Below are 22,614 nucleotides of genomic sequence, written 5' to 3'. Positions count from 1 at the left end.
CTCCTCAGCCTCTTGCGGAACTCTCTAACAGTGAAAAATTGGAAGCAGTCTAAAGTGTCCCTCGTAGAGCACTGTTTAAATAGATAATGTCTCAGCCGTACAAAAGAACGTTATGCGCCACTTAAAATGATTGTAAGGCTGTCCGTACAGATACGAGAAATGTCCTTAAGGAAGCTTACAGATGAAGGTAGAGACTGTTTCAATTGAAAAAAAAATAGAGTATTATATATGCATACAAAGTACAGGCAGGTTGTGCAGCAAAATGTGACCAGTGGTGCTAGTAGAGATTGTCGTGTATGCTTCTGTGTATTTCCCAAAATTTCTGTAATGGTGCAGCGTAATGTAATAGTTAAAAGCATGGATTTTTTTTTTTTAACTACCAGACTGCCAGGCTTCAAATCCCTGCTCCACCATGTAGGAGCTCTGTCACCTTGAGGAAGTTACCTCACCTCTCTCTGCCTCAGTTTCATCATCTGTAAAATGGAGTTGATGATAATAAAAATAATAGTACCTACTTAAAGACTGTTAAGAGAATTAAACAAGTTCATATTTGTAAAGCATGTGAAACAATGGCTAGCTCATACTTTTGGATGCCCTCAGTCAATTTCAACTCTCAGCGACCCTATGTGACAGATTAGAACTACCCCATAGGGTTTTTGTTTTTAATAATATTTTATAGTATTTTTCTGGAAGTTTACACAGCAAATCAGGTTCCCATTTGACAATTTCTATGCAGATCGTTCGGTGATATTAATTACATTTTTCACAACTTGTAACATTCTCTTTAATTCCATTATGGTTGCTCTGTGTCGAGTACCCTAGTGTCCGTGCCCCCTTCTCATTTTTGCTTCAGGGTAATTGTTGATCTTTTGGTGTCCTATAGATGGTTCTTTAATGGAGCACCACATTCATGGGTAGTGTCCTTTCTTTTGTGTGCTACTCTGTTATTTTGCTAAAAGGTGGCCTAAGGGGATAGTTTCACTTCAAGGTTTAAAGAGTATCTCAGGGTGATAGTCTCAGGGAGTCCTGTAGCCTCAATTGGTCCAGTAAGTTTGGACTTTTTAAGAATTTGAGTTCTGTCCCACATTTTTCTCCCATTCAGTCAGGGTTCATCTATTGTGGCCCTGATTAGAATGGTCTGTTAGCCCTGTAAACTAGTTTCTTCTCTGAGAATTTGGTTTCCCTCTTACTCTTCTGCTCCTGACGAGTAGAGACCAATAGTTGTATCTTAGATGGCCGCTCGCAAGCTTTTAACACCCCAGACACTACTCACTTCACTAGGATGCCAAACATGAACTTCGTGAGCTATATTATACCAATTGACTGAGTTGTCCCATGAGACTAAGGTCCTAAGCCTTCAGACCTAGACAACCAATCTCTCAAGGTGTTTGGTTATGTCTGAGAAGTATCTGGAATTGTGTCTTCTATGAATATATGTGCCTGCACACACATATCTATGCTTATAGATACTTCTCTCTGTGTGTACATATATATATACTTGTACCTATTTGTGTATTTGCATATCTATATGCCTATATATATACGTATGTGACCATCCACTCATTTTTTTGGTTATTGTTGGTATTGCAAAAATAAGATGTCATTTTCTTCAGCACAAACATCTTTTTCTCTTGCGCGTTTCTTAGTGACATCATTTACTTTAATCAAGTGGTGCTCATTACACCCATTCAGTGTTACTTTTCCCATCACCAAAATAACAAGTATCTAGGATCTAGAGTGTGAGCCCCCCACCCCTGGAAACCACTAATAAACGTTGGTCTCTGCATATATATATATCTATATATATATATATATATCTATATATCTATATATCTATATATATATATATATATCTATTCTGGTCGTTTTATGAGAGTGGGATCACACAATATTTGTCCTTATGTGATTGACGTATTTCACTTAGAATTGTGTCCTCAAGATACATCCGTCCTGGACTCATCATTGTTCTTTATGGTTGCATAGTAGTCATTGTGTGTATGTACCTAGGGCTTGGAACTGGTTTGTTCAGGTGTGAACTCTTGCTGAGAATATGCATTTCTAACAAGTCCCCAGGTGATGATAATACTGCTAGTTAGGGACCAATTCTGAGAACCACTAGTATAGCAGTGGTTCTCAAAATTTATTATATATAAGAATCACCGGGGGATTTGTTAAAATGTAGATTCTGATCCAGTATGTGTGGGGTGAAAATGCAATTTCTTAGCAGAGGTTTGAACCAAAACGAACCAGTTTGAAGCCCTGTATGTACCACATTTTGCTTATCCATTCGTCTGTTGATAGGCGCTATGATGGTTAAGATCGTATGTCAGCTTGGCCATGATTCTCTGTTTTGGCAGTCGTATAATGTGATCACTTCCATGTTGAGATTTGATATGTGATCATTCCCATGATGGGATCTGCTGTGAGTAGCCATTCAGTTGAAAGGGAGTTTCCTTGGGGATATGACCTGCATCTAATATAAGTGGACATTCTGGCAAGCCTCGGGGGCTTTTCGCTTGTGCTGGATCCTGCAGTTGGCTCCTGTTCATCTGACCTCTGGTTCTCAGGACTTGAGCTAGCAGCTTACCTGCAGTCTTGCCTGCTGATCTTGGGATTCATTGATCTTCACAGCCCGTATGCAAGAGCCCTGCTCTCTGACCTGTCAGTCTTGGGTTCACCAGCCCCTGCAGCTACGTGAATCAGGAGAAGCCTATATCCTGACCCATGGGCTTGGGACATTCCAGCCTCTACAACCACATGAGCCATTTCCTTGGTATAAATTTCTCTCTATATATTTATACGCTTTACTGGTTTTGCTTCTCTAGAGAACCCAGCCTAAGACAGGCACTTAGGTTGTGTCCTAGTTATCTAGTGCTAGATAACAGAAATACCACAAATGGGTGGCTTTAACAAAGAGAAATTTATTTTCTCACAGTTTAGGAGGCTAGACGTCTGCCTTAATCATCTAGTGCTGCTATACCAGAAATACCACAAATGGATGGCTTTAATAAAGAGAAATTTATTCTCTCACAGTCTAGTAGGCTACAAGTCCGAATTCAGGGGATCGGCTCCAAGGAAAGGCTTTCTCTGTCGACTCTGGAGGGAGGTCCTTGTCATCAGTCTTTCCCTGGACTAGGAGCTTCTCTGCACAGGAACCCCGGGTCCAAAGGATGTGCTCTGCTCCCGGCACAGCTTTCTTGGTGGTATGAGGTCTCCAACTCTCTGCTTGGCTCCCTTTCCTTTTTTTAAATATCTCTTGTAAGATAAAAGATGACCAGGCCATGCCCCAGGGAATTTCCCTTTACATTGGATCAGGGATGTGTCCTGAGCAACGGTGTTACCTCCCACCTGATGAGATGTAAAAGAGAGAAGTGAGCAGAGAGACAGGGGGACCTCATACCACCACGAAAGCAGTGCTGGTAACAGAGCATGCCATTTGGACCCGAGGTTCCTGCACTGAGATGCTCCCAGACCAAGGGAAGACTGATGCATCACAAGGACCTTCCTCCAGAGCTGACAGTGTCCTGAGCAACGGTGTTACCTCCCACCTCCCATCATTAAAGATGACAGGCAGAGATTATGATTTATAACACATAGAAAATTCACAAAATGGAGGACACACACAATACTGGGAATCATGGTCTAACCAAGTTGACACGTATTTTGGGGGGACACAAGTCAATCGATGACAGTGTCTGAATTCAGTGTGCTGCCTCCAGGGGAAGGCTTTCTCAGCTCTGGAGGAAGGTCCTTGTCCCTTTTGAGCTTCTGGTCCTGGGCCATCTTCATGTGGCTTGGCATCTCTCTTCACCCCTCTTTGCTGTTGCTGTTGCTTTTTTTTTTAATTGTGCTTTAGATGAAGGTTTACAGAACAAACTAGTTTCTCATTAAACAATACACATGTTTTATGACACTGGTTGCCAGTGCCACAACGTGTCAGTTCTCTCTCCTCTACCTTGGGTTCCCCATTTCCATTCATCCACCTTACCTGTCTCCTGTCTTCTCTTACTTGCCCATGGGCTGGTATGCCCATTTAGTCTCATATACGTGGTCGAGCTATGTTTATTACTGTTTGTTTTATGGGCCTGTCTAATCTTTGGCTGGAAGGTGAAACTCAGAAGTGACTTCAGTACTGAGTTAAAAGGGTGTCCAGGGACCATATCCTTGGGGTTTCTCTAGTCTCTGTCAGTCTGTCAGTCTGGTGTTTTTTGTGAGTTAGAATTTTGTTCTATATTTTTCTCCAGCTCTGTACGGGACTCTCAATTGTGATCCCGGTCAGAGCAGTCAGTGGTGGTAGCTGGGCACCATCTAGTTGTGCTGGACTCAGTCTGGTGGAGGCTGTGGTAGTTGTGGTCTATTTGTCCTTTGGACTAATCTTTCCCTTGTGTCTTTGGGTTTCTTAATTCTCCCTTGCTCCAGACAGGGTGGGACCAGTGGAGTGTCTTAGGTGGCCACTCACAAGCTTTTAAGACCCCAGCCCTACTTACCAAAGTAGAATGTAGAATATTTTCTTTATAAACTATGTTATGCCATTTGAGCTAGATGTCGCCTGAGACCATGGTCCCCTCCTCTCCTTCATAACCATCAAAGATTGTTTCTTTCTGTATGTAAACCTTTTCATGAGTTTTTGTAATAGTGGTCTCATACAGTATTTGTCCTTTTGTGATTAACTTATTTCACTCAGCATAATGTCCTCCAGATTCATCCATGTTGTGAGATATTTCACAGATTAATCATTGTTCTTTATTGTTGCATAGTACTCCGTTGTGTGTATGCACTGTAGTTTGTTTATCCATTCATCTGTTAACGAGCACTTAGGTTGTTTCCATCTTTTTGCTGTTGTGAATAATGCTGCAAGGAACATATGTGTGCATATGTCTATTTGTGTGACAGCCTTTATTTCTCTGAGATATATTCCTAGGAGTGGGATAGCTGGATTGTATGGTATTTCTATTTCTAGCTTTTTAAGGAAGCACCGTATTGTTTTCCAAAATGGTTGTACCATTTGGCATTCCCACCAGCAGTGCAAAAGAGTTCTAATGTCCCCACAGCCTCTCCAACATTTGTTATTTCCTGTTTTCTTGATTAGTACCAGTAATGTCGGGGTGAGATGGTATCTCATTGTAGTTTTGATTTGCATTTCTCTAATGGCTAGTGATGGCGAGCATTTCCTCATGTGTCTGTTAGTTGCCTGAATGTCTTTTTTGGTGAAATATCTGTTCATATCCTTTGCCCATTTTTTAATTGTATTGTGTATATTTTGTAGAGGCGTTGGATTTTTCTATAGATTTTACCGATTAGATTTTGAAGGATTTGTCATGCCCAGAAATTTTTTCCCAGTCTGTAGGTTCTCTTTTTACTTTTTTGGTGAAGTCTTTTGATGAGCATAGATGTTTAATTTTTAGAAGATCCCAGTTATCTAGTTTATCTTCTGGTGTTTGTATACTGTTAGTTATGGTTTGTATCCTATTTGTGCCATGTATTAGGGCCTCTAGTATTGACCCTATTTTTTCTTCAATGATCTTTCCAGTTTTTGGTTTTATATTTAGGTCTTTGATGCATTTCGAATTAGTTTTTTGTGTATGGTATGAGGTATGGGTCCTTTTTCATTTTTTACAGGTAGACATCCAGTTTTGCCAGCTTATTTGTTAAAAAGGCTATCTTTTTGCCATTTAATGGACTTTGGGCCTTTGTCAAAGATCAGGTGACTGTTGGTGGATGGTTTTACATCTGGGTTCTCAATTTTGTTCCATTGGCCATGGTGTCTGTCATTGTACCAGTACCAGGCTGTTTTGACTACTGTAGCTGTATAGTAGGTTCTCAGGTCATGCAGTGTGAGGCCACCTACTTTATTCTTCTTCAATAGTGCTTTACTTCTCCAAGGTGTTGTGGATTGAATTGCATCCCCCAAAAATATCTGTCAACTTGGCTAGGTCATGATTCCCAGTATTTATGGTTGTCTGCTATTTTGTCACCTGATGTGATTTCCCTATGTGTTTAAATCCTATGATGTAATGAGATGGATTAGTGGCAGTTTTATTATGAGATCTACAAGATTTGATAGTCTTAAGCCAATCTTTTTTGAGATGTAAAAGAGAGAAGTGAGCAGAGAGACAGGGGGACCTCATACCACCACGAAAGCAGTGCTGGTAACAGAGCATGCCATTTGGACCCGAGGTTCCTGCACTGAGATGCTCCCAGACCAAGGGAAGACTGATGCATCACAAGGACCTTCCTCCAGAGCTGACAGAGAGAAAGTCTTCCCTTGGAGCTGGTGCCTTGAACTCGGACTTCTAGCCTACTGAACTGTGAGACAACAAACTTCTCTTTGTTAAAGCCATCCATTTGTGGTATTTCTGATATAGCAGCACTAGATGACTTAAGACATGGGGCCTCTTTCCTTTCCATATAAAGTTAATTATTAGTTTTTTCATCTCATTAAAGAATGGTGTTGGTATTTGGATCGGGATTGCGTTGTATTTGTAGATTGCTTTGGGTAGAATTGACATTTTCACAATGTTGAGTCTACCTATCCATGAGCGTGGTATGTTTTTCCATTTCTGTAGGTCTCTTTCGGTTTCTTGCAGTAGTGTTTTGTAGTTTTCTTGGTATAGGTCTTTACATCACTGGTTAGATTTATTCCTAAGTATTTTTTTTTTAGGGGCTATTATAAATGGTGTTGCTTTCCTGATTTCCTTTTCATAGTTCTCTTTATTGATTTCTTTTTCTTCTCTTACTGCTGTAGCTATGACTTCCTGCACAGTGTTAAATAGGAGTGGTGATAAAGCCCCATCTCTGCTTCTTTACTTGCTTGTTTAATCCAGGGCTTTGAACCCCCTCCTGATAATTTGCATTTCTCACAAGTTCCCAGGGTATTACACATAGGAATCACCTGAGAATCTTGTTAAAATATAGTTTGGAGGCCATTATACTGAGTGAAATAAGTCCATCACAAAATGACCAATGTTATATGAGACCACTATTATAAAGAAACAAGAAACGGTTTACACACAGGAAAAAACAAATTCTTTGATGGTTACCAGGGATGGGAGGGGAAGGGAGGAAAAATTGCCAAATACATAAAGATATGTGTTAATATCGGTGAAGGGAAAGGCAATACACTATATGTGGGAAATCAGCAAAACTGGACTAAGCCGTGGGAGGACATCGAGATGAATACAAGAACAAAGGGCACCAATGGTAATTACTATAGCATAGGCAATCCTGCAACAATAGTATTAACAAACACCAAATTATGAATGGATACATAGGCAGATAGGTATACTAAGAAGTGTGGGAGGGTGTAATGGAACACACTCACCTGCAGATATAGGTTTGGTGGTGGATATTTGTACATACATAATTGTAGGTGCTGCTTATATATTAATATAGACAATAAAGCACACAATACCCCAGTCAGGGCAACTTCTTAGATATAACCACTCATGGGTTGAAGTTCCTAGGCTAGAAGGCAAAAGACCATAGACTCGGGAACATTTTGTGCGAATGGGAAACTAATATGCTCTGTAAACATTCACCTGATGTACAATAAATTTTTTAATGTAGATTCTGATTCAGTATATCTGGGGTGGAAATGCAAATTCCTGGTAGGGTTTTGAACCAGGACAAACCAGTTTGAAGCCCTGATTTAATCTCCTTTATATCTCATTGCGTTGGGCAAATCTGCTGCAAAGGACCTCTTTAAAGTGTTGAAAAGCAAAGATGTCACCTTGAAGACTAAGGTGCATCTGACCCAAGCCATGGTATTTTCAATCACATCATATGCATGTGAAAGCTGGACAATGAATAAGGAAGACCAAAGAAGAATTGATGCCTTCAAATTGTGGCATTGGTGAAGAATACTGAATATACCATGGACTGCCAAAAGAACGAACAAATCTGTCTTGGAAGAAGTACAACCAGAAAGCTCCTTAGAAGCAAGGATGGTGAGACTGTATCTTACATGCTTTGGACATGTTTTCAGGAGGGCTCAGTCCCTGGAGAAGGACATCATGCTTGGTAAAGTACAGGGTCAGGGGAAAAGAGGAAGGCCCTCAATGAGATCAGTTGACACAGTGGCTGCAACAGTGGGCTCAAGCATAACAACGCTTGTGAGGATGGTGCAGGACTGGGCAATGTTTAGTTCCGTTGTGCATAGGGTCGCTATGAGTCAGAACCGACTTGATGGCATGGAACAGCAACAACACGTCTCAAAAGATTGATTTAAGACACACTGTATACAATCCTGTTCATCAACATAACAAAGACAACCCATTCCCAAATGGAAGTATAACCACGGGCATAGAGGTTAGTAATTACAATACTTATTTTTGGGGGACACACTTCAGGTTGTTTCTTTCCTATTGTGAATAATGCTGCAATGAACGTAGGTGTGCATGTCTGTCCATGCCTCTTTTATTAGATCTCTAGGGTATAACCTGAGAGTGAGGTTGCTGGATCCTAAGGTATTTCTATTTCTAGGTTTTTGAGGAAACACCATACTTTTTTCCATACCGGTTGTACCATTTTATGCCCCACCAGTAGTGGATAAGGGTTCCAGTCTCCCCACATCCTCACCAACATTTGTTGTTACCTGTTGCTCTTTTTTTTTTGTCAGTGTCATTTTAGACAAGTGAGATTGTCTTTCATTGTAGCTTTCATCTGCATCTTTCTAGTGGCTAAAACATCACGATAAATAGAGAAAAGATTGACGCTGTCCAGAATGTCATTTTACTTGGATCCACAAGCAACGACAATGGAAGCAGCAGTCAGGAAATCAAATGATGTGTTGCAGTGGGCAAATCTGCTGCAAAAGACCTCTTTAAAGTGTTCAAAAGCAAAGATACCACTTTGAGGACTAAGATGCGCCTGCCCCAAGCCATGGTATTCTCAGTTGCTCATTTGCATGAGAAAGCTCGTTAGTGAATAAGGAAGACCGAAGAAGAACTGATGCCTTTGAATTGTGATGTTGGTGTAGAATCTTGAATATACCATGGACTACCAGAAGAATGAACGAGTCTGTCTTGGAAGACATACAGCTAGAGTGCTCCTTGGAAGTGAGGATGGCAAGACTTTGTCTCATGTACTTTGGACATGTTATCAAGAGAGACCAGTCCCTGGAGAAGGACATCATACTTGGTAAAGTTGAGGGTCAACAAAAAAGAGGAAGACCCTTAACAAGATGGATTGACATAGAGGCTGCAACAATATGTTCAAATACAAGTACGATTATAAGGATGGCACAGGACCGGGCAGTGTTTTGTTCTGTTGTACATAAAGTCGCTATGAATTGGAACTGACTTGATGGCATCTAACAACAACAACAGTGGCTAATGGTCGTGAGCATCTTTTCATGTGTTTGCTGGCCACTTGATTATCCTCTTTGGTGAAGTGTCTGTTTATGTCCTTTGCCCATTTTTTAACTGGGTTGCGTGTCTTTTTGTTGAGTTGTTGGAGTTTTTGTATATTTTAGAGATTAGGCCCTTATCACATTGGTCATTTCCAAAGATTTTTTCCTAGTCTGTAGGCTGTCTTTTCACTCTTTTGAGAAAGCCTTTTGATGAGCATAAGTTTTTAATTTTTATGAAGTCCTAATTATCTAATGTGCCTTCTGCTGTTAATGCATTTATAGTTATGTTTGTTAGCCCTTTTTTTTTTAATTAGGTCTTATAATTTTCACCCTATGTTTTCTTCTAGGAACGTTATAGTTTTAGGTTTAACATTTAGATCTTTGATCCATTATGAGTTAGTTTTTGTGTATGGTGTGAGATATGGGTCTTGTTTCACTTTTCTGCAAATGAATATCAAGTTTTGCCAGCACCATTTATTAAAGAGACTGTTTCTTCCTCATTGAATGAACTTTTACCCCTGCTCAAAAATCAGTTGTCCATGGATAGATGGATTTATTTCTGCGTTCTCAATTCTATTCCACTGGTCTATGTGTCTATAGGGTCGCAATGAATTGGCCTCGACTCAACAGCAACAGGTGAGTTTATGTGCCTGTTATTGAACCAATACGAGGCTGTTTTGAATACAGTGGCTGTACAGTATTTTTTTCTTCCCTGATTTATGTTTTTTTTTAAATTTTTATTGAGCTTCAAGTGAACGTTTACAGCTCAAGTCAGTCTGTCACATACAAGTTTATATACACCTTACTCCACACTCCCACTTTCTCTCCTCCCCCTAATGAGTCAGCACTTCCAGTCTCTCCTTTCGTGACAATTTTGCCAGCTTCCAACCCTCTCTACTCTACCATCCCCCCTCCAGACGGGAGATGCCAACGCAGTCTCAAGTGTCCACCTGATACAAATAGCTCACTCTTCATCAGCATCTTTCTCCTACCCACTGTCCAGTCCCTTCCATGTCTGATGAGTTGTCTCTGGGAATGGTTCCTGTCCTGGGCCAACAGAAGGTTTGGGGACCATGACCACCGGGATTCTTCTAGTCTCAGTCAGACCATTAAGTGTGGTCTTTTTGTGAGAATTTGGGGTCTGCATCTCACTGATCTCCTGCTCCCTCAGGGGTTCTCTGTTGTGCTCCCTGTCAGGGCAGTCATCGGTTGTGGCCGGGCACCATCTAGTTCTTCTGGTCTCAGGATGATGTAGGTCTCTAGTTCGTGTGGCCCTTTCTGTCTCTTGGGCTCATAGTTATCTTGTGACCTTGGTGTTCTTCATTCTCCTTTGATCCAGGTGGGTTGAGACCAATTGATGCATCTTAGATGGCCGCTTGTTAGCATTTAAGACCCCAGACACCACGTTTCAAAGTGGGATGCAGAATGTTTTCGTAATAGAATTATTTTGCCAATTGACTTAGAAGTCCCCTTAAACCATGGTCCCCAACCCCCTGCCCTTGCTCTGCTGACCTTTGAAGCATTCAGTTTATCCCGGAAACTTCTTTGCCTTTGATCCAGTCCAGTTGAGCTGACCTTCCCTGTATTGAGTATTGTACTTCCCTTCACCTAAAGTAGTTCTTATTTACTAACTAATCAGTAAAAAACCCTCTCCCACCCTCCCTCCCTCCCCCCCTCATAACCACAAAAGTATGGGTTCTTCTCAGTTTATACTCTCTCAAGATCTTATAATAGTGGTCTTATACAATATTTGTCCTTTTGCCTCTGACTAATTTCGCTCAGCATAATGCCTTCCAGGTTCCTCCATGTTATGAAATGTTTCACAGATTCGTCACTGTTCTTTATCGATGCGTAGTATTCCATTGTGTGAATATACCACAATTTATTTACCCATTCATCTGTTGATGGACACCTTGGTTGCTTCCAGCTTTTTGCTATTGTAAACAGAGCTGCAATAAACATGGGTGTGCATATATCTGTTTGTGTGAAGGCTCTTATTTCTCTAGGGTATATTCCGAGGAGTGGGATTTCTGGGTTGTATTGTAGTTCTATTTCTAACTGTTTAAGATAATGCCAGATGGATTTCCAAAGTGGCTGTACCATTTTACATTCCCACCAGCAGTGTGTAAGAGTTCCAATCTCTCTGCAGCCTCTCCAACATTTATTATTTTGTGTTTTTTGGATTAATGCCAGCCTTGTTGGAGTGAGATGGAATCTCATCGTCGTTTTAATTTGCATTTCTCTAATGGCTAATGATCGAGAGCATTTTCTCATGTATCTGTTAGCTGCCTGAATATCTTCTTTAGTGAAGTGTGTGTTCATATCCTTTGCCCACTTCTTGATTGGGTTGTTTGTCTTTTTGTGGTTGAGTTTTGACAGAATCATGTAGATTTTAGAGATCAGGCGCTGGTCTGAGATGTCATAGCTGAAAATTCTTTCCCAGTCTGTAGGTGGTCTTTTTACTCTTTTGGTGAAGTCTTTAGATGAGCATAGGTGTTTGATTTTTAGGAGCTCCCAGTTATCTGGTTTGTCTTTGTCATTTTTGGTAATGTTTTGTATTCTGTTTATGCCTTGTATTAGGGCTCCTAACGTTGTCCCTATTTTTTATTCCATGATCTTTATTGTTTTAGTCTTTATGTTTAGGTCTTTGATCCACTTGGAGTTAGTTTTTGTGCGTGGTGTGAGGTGTGGGTCCTGTTTCATTTTTTTGCAAATGGATATCCAGTTCTGCCAGCACCATTTGTTAAAAAGACTATTATTTCCCCAATTAACTGACACTGGGCCTTTGTCAAATATCAGCTGCTCACATGTGGATGGATTTATATCTGGGTTCTCAATTCTGTTCCATTGGTCTATGTGCCTGTTGTTGTACCAGTTGTACAGTATTTTTTTTATCTTCATCAGTGCCTAAAGTCCCCTTTACTTTCAGCAAGCAAGGTTGTGTCATGTGCATAATGCAGGTTGTCAGTGAATCTTCCTCCAGTGCTGATATTGTGTTCTTCTTCATATAGTCCAGCTTCTCAGATTATTTGCTCAGCATACAGATTGAATAAGTATGGTGAAAGGATACAACCCTGACACACACCTTTCCTGATTTTAAAACACAGTATCCCCTTGTTCTATTTGAACCACTGCCCCTTGATCTATGTACAGGTTCCTCATGAGCACAACTAAGTGTTCTGGAATTCCTGTTCTTTGCAATGTTATCCATAATTTGTTATGATCCACACAGTCGAATGTCTTTGCATAGTCAGTAAAACACAGGTAAACATCCTTCTGCTATTCTCTGCTTTCAGCCATGATCCATCTGACCTCAATAATGTTATCCCTGATTCCACTTCCTCTTCTGAATTTGGTTTGAATTTCTGACAGCTCCCTGTCGATATACTGTTGCAGCCACTTTTGAATGATCTTCAGCAGAATTTTACTTGCATGTAATATTAATGATATTGTTCAATAATTTCTGCATTCAATTGGATTGTCTTTTTTGGGAATAGGCATAAATATGAATCTCTTCCAGTTGGTTGTCCAGGTAGCTGTCTTCCAAATTTCTTGGCATAGACGAGTGAGCACTTGCTGAAAGTGAAGAGGACTTGAAGCACTTACCGACAAAGATCAAAGACCACAGCCTTCAGTATGGATTTCACCTCAACATAAAGAAAACAAAAATCCTGGCAACTGGACCGATAAGCAACATCATGTTAAAGGGAGAAAAGATTGCAGCTGTCAGGGATTTCATTTTACTTGGATCCACAATCAACACCCATGGAAGCTGCAGTCAGGAAATCAAAAGACGCCTTTCATTTGGCAAATATGCTCCAAAAGATTTCTTTTAAGTGTTAAAAATCAAAGATGTCACCTTGAAGACTAAGGTATGCCTGACCCAAGTCATGGTGTTTTCAGTCTCCTCATAAGCATGTGAAAGCTGGACGATGAATAAGGAAGACTGAAGAAGAATTGATGCCTTTGAGTTGTGGTGTTGGTGAAGAATATTGAATATACCATGGACTGCCAAAAGAGCGAGCAAATCTGTCTTGGAAGAAATACAACCAGAATGCTCCTTAGAAGCAAGGGTGTTGTGATTACGTCTCACATACTTTGAACATGTTAGCAGGAAGGATCAGACCCTGGAGAAGGACATCATGCTTGGTAAAGTAGAGGGTCAGCGAAAGAGTGGAAGACCTTCAATGAGATGGATTGACACAGTGGCTGCAACAGTGGGCTCAAACATAACAATGACTATGATGATGGTGCAGGACCAGGCAGTGTTTCATTCTGTTGTACATAGGGTCGCTATGAGTCGGAACCGACTTGACAGTACCTAACAACAACGACAACATACTGTGTTTTGATATTGGAGAGTGTGAGGCCTCCTGCTTTGTTTTTCTTCAGTATTGCTGTGGCTATTTGGTGCTTCTTTTCTTTCCGTGTAAAGTTGGTCATTAATTTTTCTATTTCAGTATATGTTTATGGGATTTTATCGAGATTGCGTTGTATCTGTAGATTGCTTTAGGCAGTATTGACATTTTCACTGTATTAAGTCTTCCAATCCACGAGCACTGAATGTCCTTCCGTTTATGTGGGTTTCTTTTAGTAGTGTTTTATAATTTTCATTGTATAAGGCTTTTATGTCCCTGGTTAGGTTAATTCCTAAGTATTTTTTCTATTTGAGGGCTGTTGTAAATGGTATTGTTTTCTTGATTTCCTTTTTGTAATACTCCTTGTTAGTGTAAAGGAACCCAATTGATTTTGAGTGTGGATCTTGTACCTTCCAATGTTTCTGAATTCTTCTATTTGATTCAGTTTTCTTGTGGAATCTATAGGGTTTTTCTATGTATAGGATCATGTCATCTGCGAATAGAGATAGTTTTTCTTCTTCATTTCTGATTTGGATACCTTTTATTTCTCTTTCTTGCCTTATTGTTCTGGCTAGGACTTCCAGTACAATATTGAATAAGAATGGTGATAATGGGCAGCCTTTTCTTGTTCCCACTCTCAAGGGGAAGGTTCTCAGTCTTCATTGAGAATAGTGCTGGTAGTTGGTTTTTCATGTATGCCCTTAATTATATTGAGAAATTTCCCTTCTATTCCTATTTTGCTGAGAGTTTTTATCTGGAGAGGGTGTTGGATTTTATCAAATGCCTTTTCTGCATCAATTGATATGATTATGTGGTTCTTTTCCTTTGCATTCCTGGTATGAATCCCACTTGATTGGGGTGTATGATTTTTTTTGATATATTGAATTCTATATACATTTTGTTGAAAACTTTTGCACCTATATTCATGAGGGATATTGGTCTGTAATTTTCTTTTTTTTGTGGTATCTTTGCCTGGTTTTGGTATCAGGGTGATGCTGGCATCATAGAATGAGTTAAGGAGTATTCCTTTCTCTTCTAGGTTTTTTTTTTTTTGAAGAGCCCGAGTAGAATTGTTGTCAACTTTTCTTTGAATAGTAACATTCCCCAGTGAAGCCATTTGGTCCCGGGTTTTTTTTTTTTTTTTTTTCGCAGTGTTTTGATGTCCATAGGGTTTTCTAGGCTGTATTCTTTATGGGAACAGATCACCATGTCTTTCTCTTGCAGAGCCGCTGGGTGGATTCGGACCACCAACCTTTTAATTAGCATCTGAGTGCTTAACCATTGTGCCACCAGAGCTCCTTAGCTCATATTTAGTGCTAGCTTAAAATGAATGATTTTTGAATTTGTGCCCACACATTCCCCTTACCTGCCCCCTTCCACTCCTGGAGTTGACAGCTGTCCCAGCTTACTACTGCCAGCCAGAGTTCAGTTTTTGGATACAGCACTGCTGTACTTGGGGAAGCTTCATGGCCAAACCAGGGGGTCAACTCTGGAGGTATTTCTGAGATTGTACTCATCTGAATCAGCCATAACAAGCAGCCCCTCATGTCACTCCGCAGTGACTTCTGGACATATCTTGGGCACTCCGTGTTTCTGATTGGAGGTGATCAACTGTGGGGAATACACCTATCAGTGAGAGGATTGTTTCCCCACGTCTGAGGTGGATCCTGTCCCCCTTTCCCACTTCTGAGCTGGATTCCCACCCCGGTACTGACTTTCCAGGTCCAGCTGGGAGATTGGGTGGGGAGATTTGACGATGGCAGTGTGGCCTCATGTTCTTCAGATCATCCAGAGCCAGGAAACTTCTGGTTTTTCATTGGAAAGTGCCTTTCCTGCTACCACTGGCTATGGCAGTCACAGACTGGGTGGGAATAAGCAAACTAGAGTTCAGGTCCAAATGAAGAGTCAGAGTAAATAGCTGATGTGCCTGGCAAATGCTTGGTGCCTGGTACATTATTTTCAGCAAATAATAACAACCGCAACAATAATAAGTGGCTGAATTTGCCCAAGCAGTGCCTAAGGCCGACAGCTCCAAGGAGAAAAGGATGAGCACAGGTCCACTGGGGATCTCAAGGCCAAAACCACTTTAAGACAGAGACAAAATTATTTATGATCTCTGACTACACAGTATACATATGCATGTACACATTGAAAAAAGATGGGGAGGGAAATATGATAAAATTTTAAGTATTAGTTCTGGAAAATGAGATTATGGATAACTTTCATTTTCTTCTGTTGACATTCTATTCCGTTGATATCAATTGACATGTACTCATTGTTTTATTCAGGAAAGAAGAAGTCAATAAACACTAGTTGAAAAACAACCAAAAAACCAGCTTCCACACAGGGTTAAGTCTGCACCAGTCTGTGGAGGCAGACTGTGGAGGAATCTGTGTAGAGAGTGACAAATTAGCTGAAGGGAAGACAGGGGAAGCAAAATTCAGCCTTGAAACCATGGTAACATCTGCAGGAGTATGTACAGTGAGTCAGAGCGAGCAATAAGGCAGCTGTATTTTCTATTATCTCCTTAGACTGATTCTTCCATGCATTATTTAAACAAGGAATATCAGGAAAGGGAAGCTGGCAACCTTTTTCCCAGGACAGTGGTTTATAATTCTTGGCCCACACTCACTGCCCCAACCCTACCTGCTCTACAACCAAAAGGCTGCAGTTTCATTCCTATTTGTGATCCTAGCACATTTCTGCAAAACAGCCTGTAGTGACAAAACACAAAGATCTAATTGATCCCATTCATAGGTGGTCAAGGTGTAGGGAGTTCTGGTTCCCAGACTTTGGGGACAAGGTTAGAAAAAGGTCACTCAAATTGAAACCGCAGGGGACATCTAGGTCAATTGGCATAATAAAATCTATTAAGAAAACATTCTGCATCCCACTTTGAAGAGTGGCGTCTGGAGTCTTAAACGCTAGCAAACAGCCATCTCAGATGCATCAATTGGTCTCAATCCACCTGCAACAAAGGAGAATGAAGAACACCAAAGACACAAGGTGATTAAGAGCCCAAGAGACAGAAAGGGCCACATAAACCAGAGACTGCGTCAGCCTGAGACCAGAAGAACTAGATCAGTCTGGCTACAACCAATGACTGCCCTGACAGGGAACACAACAGAGAACCCCTGAGGGAGCAGGAGAGCAGTGGGTTGCAGACCCCAAATTCTCATAAAAAGACCAAACTTAATCTTCTGGGACTAGAATGACCCCGGAGCTCATGGTCTCCAGACCTTCTGTTAGCCCAGGACAGGAACCATTCCCAAATCCAACTCTTCAGACAGGGATTGGACTGGACTATACAATAGAAAATGATACTGGTGAGGAGTGAGCTTCTTGGATCAGGTAGACACATGGGACTATGTGGGGAGCTACTGTCTGGAGGGAAGATGGGAAGGCAGAGGGGGTCAGAATCTGGCTGAATGCACACGAAGATAGAGGGTGGAGAGAAGGAGTGTGCTGTCTCATTAGGGGGAGCGCAACTAGGAGTATATAGCAAGGTGTATATAAATATGAAAGACTGACTTGATTTGTAAGCTTTCACTTAAAGCACAATAAAAATTAAAAAAAAATTGAAACCAGGAAAAATCATTACTTAAGTGGATGAGATTAGCACGTGCAAAAGTGGCCACCCATCATGGTAAATGGATGCAGGTATACTGCTGATGGGACAGATATGTCTCCAAAGTACAGTGACTGGTTAAGATTTTCTGACCCATTTCGTGCTATTATAACATGTCTGGCATGAGATAATGAAGCTTTGAGTGACTTTTTTAAAAAAAGGGATCAGAGGAGAGGATTCCATATATGTTTGTCTAGCACTGTCTAAGCAAAAGAAATGCATTTTCTGGAAGGCATTAGTATTCTAGTATCTAGAGAGGTGGATTTCCTTCAGAGGGAGTGTTTATTAAGGACAGTGGAAAACAGCCAGCATAAGTGACATGTGTACCATGAGCCAGGCACTTTCTCTTCATGATGTCCTTTAGTTCTCACAACAGGCTTGTTTGCAAAGTATCACTATTACCATTTTAGAGTTAAAGAAGCAGGTTCAGAGAAGTTAAGAAATGTGCCCAAGTTTCACCAGAGACTGTGACAGGATCAGGCTCTGAACTTCGGTTTGTCTGACTTCCTAGCTGGTACCCTCTCCATGATACCATGCTGCCCCAGACTTTGCCATTCCCTAAATGAAGTCCAAGAACACTCAGTTCCCTTTGTTCCAAGTGCATGTTCACCATTCAACATACTGAAGACCAAGTCAGCTTCCCAGGGGTCTTTAGACCTAGAAGGGGGCACTCTGCGTAAGAGACATCAGGGTCAAGTTATACCCCCTTCGTGGGGCATAAATAAAGTAGCCGCTGGCTTATGCATCAGTGTGTTGGTTATGAGTAGCCTGGAATGTGATCATCTCTTGCTTGCTGTGCTGAACCTCCCAAGCCGCAAAAGCACAGGGGCGGAGAAAGAACAAGACACGGTTGGAAGACTGTGGGCAGGGCAGTATAGCTGAGGCAGAGGGAGGATGTTAGGGAAGAGGTTTTCTGAGTTCTTATCCTCAGGAACAAGTCTCCATGTCCAGTGGATTCTGTCTCCTAAATGTTTCACCTCCCACCTCCCATCATTTTACACTAAACAAACATTTTGCTAGATTTGCTTTATCACGTATCCATCAATCCACTTTATTTATTTTTGTACTTTAGATGAAGGTTTACAGAACAAACTTCTCATTAAACTGTTAGTACACATATTGTTTTATAACATTGATTACCAACCCCATGATGTGTCCGTACTATCCCTTCTTGACCTTGGATCCCCTATTACCAGCTTTCCTGTCCCCTCCTGCCTTCTAGTCCATGTCACTGGGCTGGTGTGCCCCTTTAGTCTAGTTTTGTTTTATGGGCCTGTAGAATCTTTGGACGATGGTTGAACCTCAGGAGTGACTTCTTTACTGAGCTAAAAGCGTGTCCGGGGGCCATACTCTTGGGGTTTCTTCAGTCTCTGTCAGGCCAGTAAGTCTGGTATTTTTTTGTGAGTTAGAATTTTGTTCTACATTTTTCTCCAGCTCTGTCTGGGACCCTCTATTGTGATCCCTGTCAGAGCAGTAAGTGGTAGTAGCCGGGCACCATCTAGTTGTACTGGACTCAGTCTGGTGGAGGCAATCCATTTTATTTTTTGATGCATTTCAAAGCAAGTTGCAAACATCAGTATACTTCATGTGGATAATCTTTTCATTTATTTAAGTCTTTAATCTCTTTCAGAAGTGTTTCATAATTTTCATTGTATAAGTCCTTCACATCCCTGGTTAAGTTTTTGATTTATTTATTTTGTTATTGTTGAGAATATACACAGCAAAACATACACCATTTCAACAGTTTCTACATGCACAATTCAGTGACATTGATTACATTCTTCAAGTTGTGCAACCACTCTCATCCTTCTTTTCTGAGTTGTTCTACCCATTAACAAAAACTCATTGCTTGCTAAGGTTCCTATCTAATCTTTCAAGTTGCTGTTGTCAATTTGATCCCATATAGATAGCTCTTAAAAGAGCATAATGCTCAAGGTAGACATTTTTTACTAGTTGAGCTAAACTATTGTTTGGTTTTAAGAAGACATCAGAGGATATTTTTGGTTTAAGGTTTAAAGATTATCTCAGGGCAATAGTTTCAGGGGTTCATCCACCTTTCATGGCTCCAGAAAGTCTGGAGTCCATGAGGATTTCAAACTTAGTTCTGTATTTTCCCTCTTATGATCGGAATTCCTCTATAGAATCCTTGATCAAACTACTCAGTAATTGTAGCTGTGCACCATCAAGGCCTTCTGGTCTCACGGCAAAGGGGGTAGTTGTTCATGGAGGCAATTGGCCACACATTCCATATCCTCCTATTCCTGACTCTTCCTTCTTCTGTTGCTTCAGACGAATAGAGACCTATTGTGCGTTGGATGGCCACTTGCAATATTAAGACCCCAGGAACTAGGCAATGAACTAAGGTAGAACAGAAGTACTAGACATGTTATTAGGCCAATTAACTGGGACGTCCCATTAAACAAAGACCTAAACCTTCAAACCAAAGAACCAAATCCCAGGAGTTGCTTGGTCATACATAAGCAGCCCAAGGGAGGCCTGTCCTGTTGCTTTCAGAGGCCTGAGCTATGGGGTGCAGAGGGACGCAGGTAGAGTGCTGACTATTGGAGCAGACTCCACTGCAGGGGCCTTTTGTAGCAGTTCACCACAACCTTGCAGCTGACAGTGTTCAAGTGAGGGAGAGGCTGTCATGCTCCGAATGGATTGTGCCAGGGAGGTCTGCCTTATTGCTGTCAGAGAGTGTTGGCTGTGGGTATAGCTTCCACTCAAAACACCTGCTTCCTAGCACACAACAGGTTCAGTCAGAAGTCCTCAGCGCCAACCATAAGGGGGAGCAGACAGACCCAAACTGACCCCCAGGGAGGTCTGTCCTATTGGTTACAGAGCCCCGAGCTATTGGGTGCACAGGGAGGCAGGTAGAATGTTGACTATGGGAGCCGACTCCACTGCAGGGGCCTTCTGTAGTAATTCACAGCAGCCTTTCAGCTGACAGTGTCTGGGTGAGGGAGGTGCTAGCACACTTTGAAGGGACCCCTGGGAAGGTCTGCCTTGTTGATTTTGGAGCAGAAGCTTGGAGTCCTGTCTCTCTGTACAGGCAGGGGCTGTGGTGGTTAGGGAAGCAGGCTCTTTTGCTGAGGCTGCTTCTCCAGGTCACAGCAGCCAGCATCATACGTGGCTGGGGGGAGGGGCAGGCAGAAGTAATTTTCCTACTGTATGTGACTCACTGATTTGTTGATTCTTGCCTGTCTGCAGTTCCGTGCTGCTTTCGTCTGCTTCCCAATTCAGAGACCCTCAAAGCCATGCATTGTTTCCGTGTTGTATTTGTGGGGGAGGGTTGGAATGATAGTCTGTTTTGCCTCCATCTTCCCAGGATCCCCATAGACTATTTCAGGTTAAATGCAGCTGTCCTTCCCTGCCCCTAGCTGGCCCTGTCATAGTGACTGTGACTGAAAATATAATGCCTTCAGTGGGAGAATGGTACACTGTAGTTGACCTTACAAATGCTTTCTTTTGTATACCTCTCCAGGAAGAGGATCAAAATCAGTTTGCCTTTACATGGTGTGGTCTACAATATACCTTTACAGTGCTCTCCAGGGTTCCAACTCCCCCACTATGTGACACCAGTAGGTGGGGCAGGATTTTTCTGGAATAACATGTCCCCAAAAGGGTGCATATTTGCACTATATAGATGATATGCTGGTTGGAGAAACTGAGTTGGCAGTAGTGACAGCCCTGCAGAAAATACTCGAGATCCTGGAAATTGCTGATGGACTGTGGACAAAATTTAGGGCCCAGCAAAGCAGGTAACTTTTTGGGGAGCATATGGGCAGGACACAGAGGCAAATTCCTGATACAATGCAGGAGAAGCTGCTGTCCCTAAGGCCCCCCACTACTAAAATTCTCCCTTTGAGCTCCAGGTATTGGCACATGAAATTATGCTAATTGGTCCCTCTGGCAAAAGGAGGCTTCTACTGGTATCTGATGGCCTTTGGGTTTATGGATGAAAGTTACCAGAGGCAACTGCTCAGTATACCCCTTTTGAGAGGCAAGTACTTGCATGCTATTGGGACCTCATTGACACCAAACACATTGCTCAGGGTTTGGAGGTGTTCATGTGCCTGGAAATCCTGATCATGTCCTGGGTAGTGGGGGTCCCAGGTTCCAACCCTAGAGGAGCCCAACAGCAGAGCATTGTGAAATGAAAATGATACATTCAAGACCAGGGATGCCTTGGGCCCCAAGAAGTATCCAGACGTCAGGAGTTGGTAGCCAATACCTCAAGGGAGAGCAGGACTTGGATGAGACCCCTCATGATGTGCCGTCCCCCATAGCACAATAAGGACTGTGGCTCAAAGAAGCCCCCAGGGATGAGAAATGATGGTTTACTGATGGCTCAGCTAATCTTAAATGCTTTGTGTTACATTGGGCAGCGGTCACAGTCTCTCTGCCCATGGGACAAACCTACACTAAAACTGGAAAGAGGACAAATGCCCAGTGGGCAGAGTTATTCACTGTGGTTATGGTCATACAGCACTCCTTGCCAGAATCTCCTGTTTACATTTACAATGACTCTTGGGCAGTGGCTAATGGACTGGCAGTATGGTTGGGTGCCTGGAGGGACACAGACAGGAAAATGAAAGGCTTTCCTATTTGGAGGTGAGAGCTGTGGAAAGAGCTGGCTGATTGGCTAGGAACTATATTTGTCACTTATGTTGACGCCCATGACTGAGGCCCTCCCAAAGATGAACATCCATGGAACCAGAGGGCTGGCCATGCTTACACTGAGGCCCTGTTCACCAAACCTGCAGAGAATGACATCCCACCTGGGAAGTCCCCCACTGGGGAGGAGTACCAGATTGAGGAAATGGATGAGGAAGACATCCCAGACCAGGGATTAAAAGAAATCAAAGAGATCTCCCAACAATCATCAGTAGACAGCTGGATCCATCACTGAATGGGCCATGGCAATCCTGAGACTATGACTGCCTGAGCTGCCAATCATGGTGTCCCTTTGACTCATTTGGAAGCTCACACTGCAGTGTACCAGTACAATGCCTGCCAGCTACAAACCTGTGCTTCCAAGGGGCATCTGAACAACATACTCCATGGAGAGGCACAGGTTAGGTGTTGGCAGGTAGATTTCATAGGACCTCTGCTGCCCTCACAAATTGTCCACCCTAACAGCGGTGGACAACTTTTCAGGGTGTAGTATGGCTTTTCCTGTTAGATGACCAAATGAAGTGTACACTTGGGACACTTTAGATAAAAGACTCTGTCAAGTGTTTGGGTATCCAGGTACTATCTGCTCTGACCAAGGCACC

This window comes from Loxodonta africana, chromosome X (assembly GCF_030014295.1).
Source record: "Loxodonta africana isolate mLoxAfr1 chromosome X, mLoxAfr1.hap2, whole genome shotgun sequence".
Lineage (NCBI taxonomy): Eukaryota > Metazoa > Chordata > Mammalia > Proboscidea > Elephantidae > Loxodonta > Loxodonta africana.
This window is presented reverse-complemented; position numbering follows the sequence as displayed.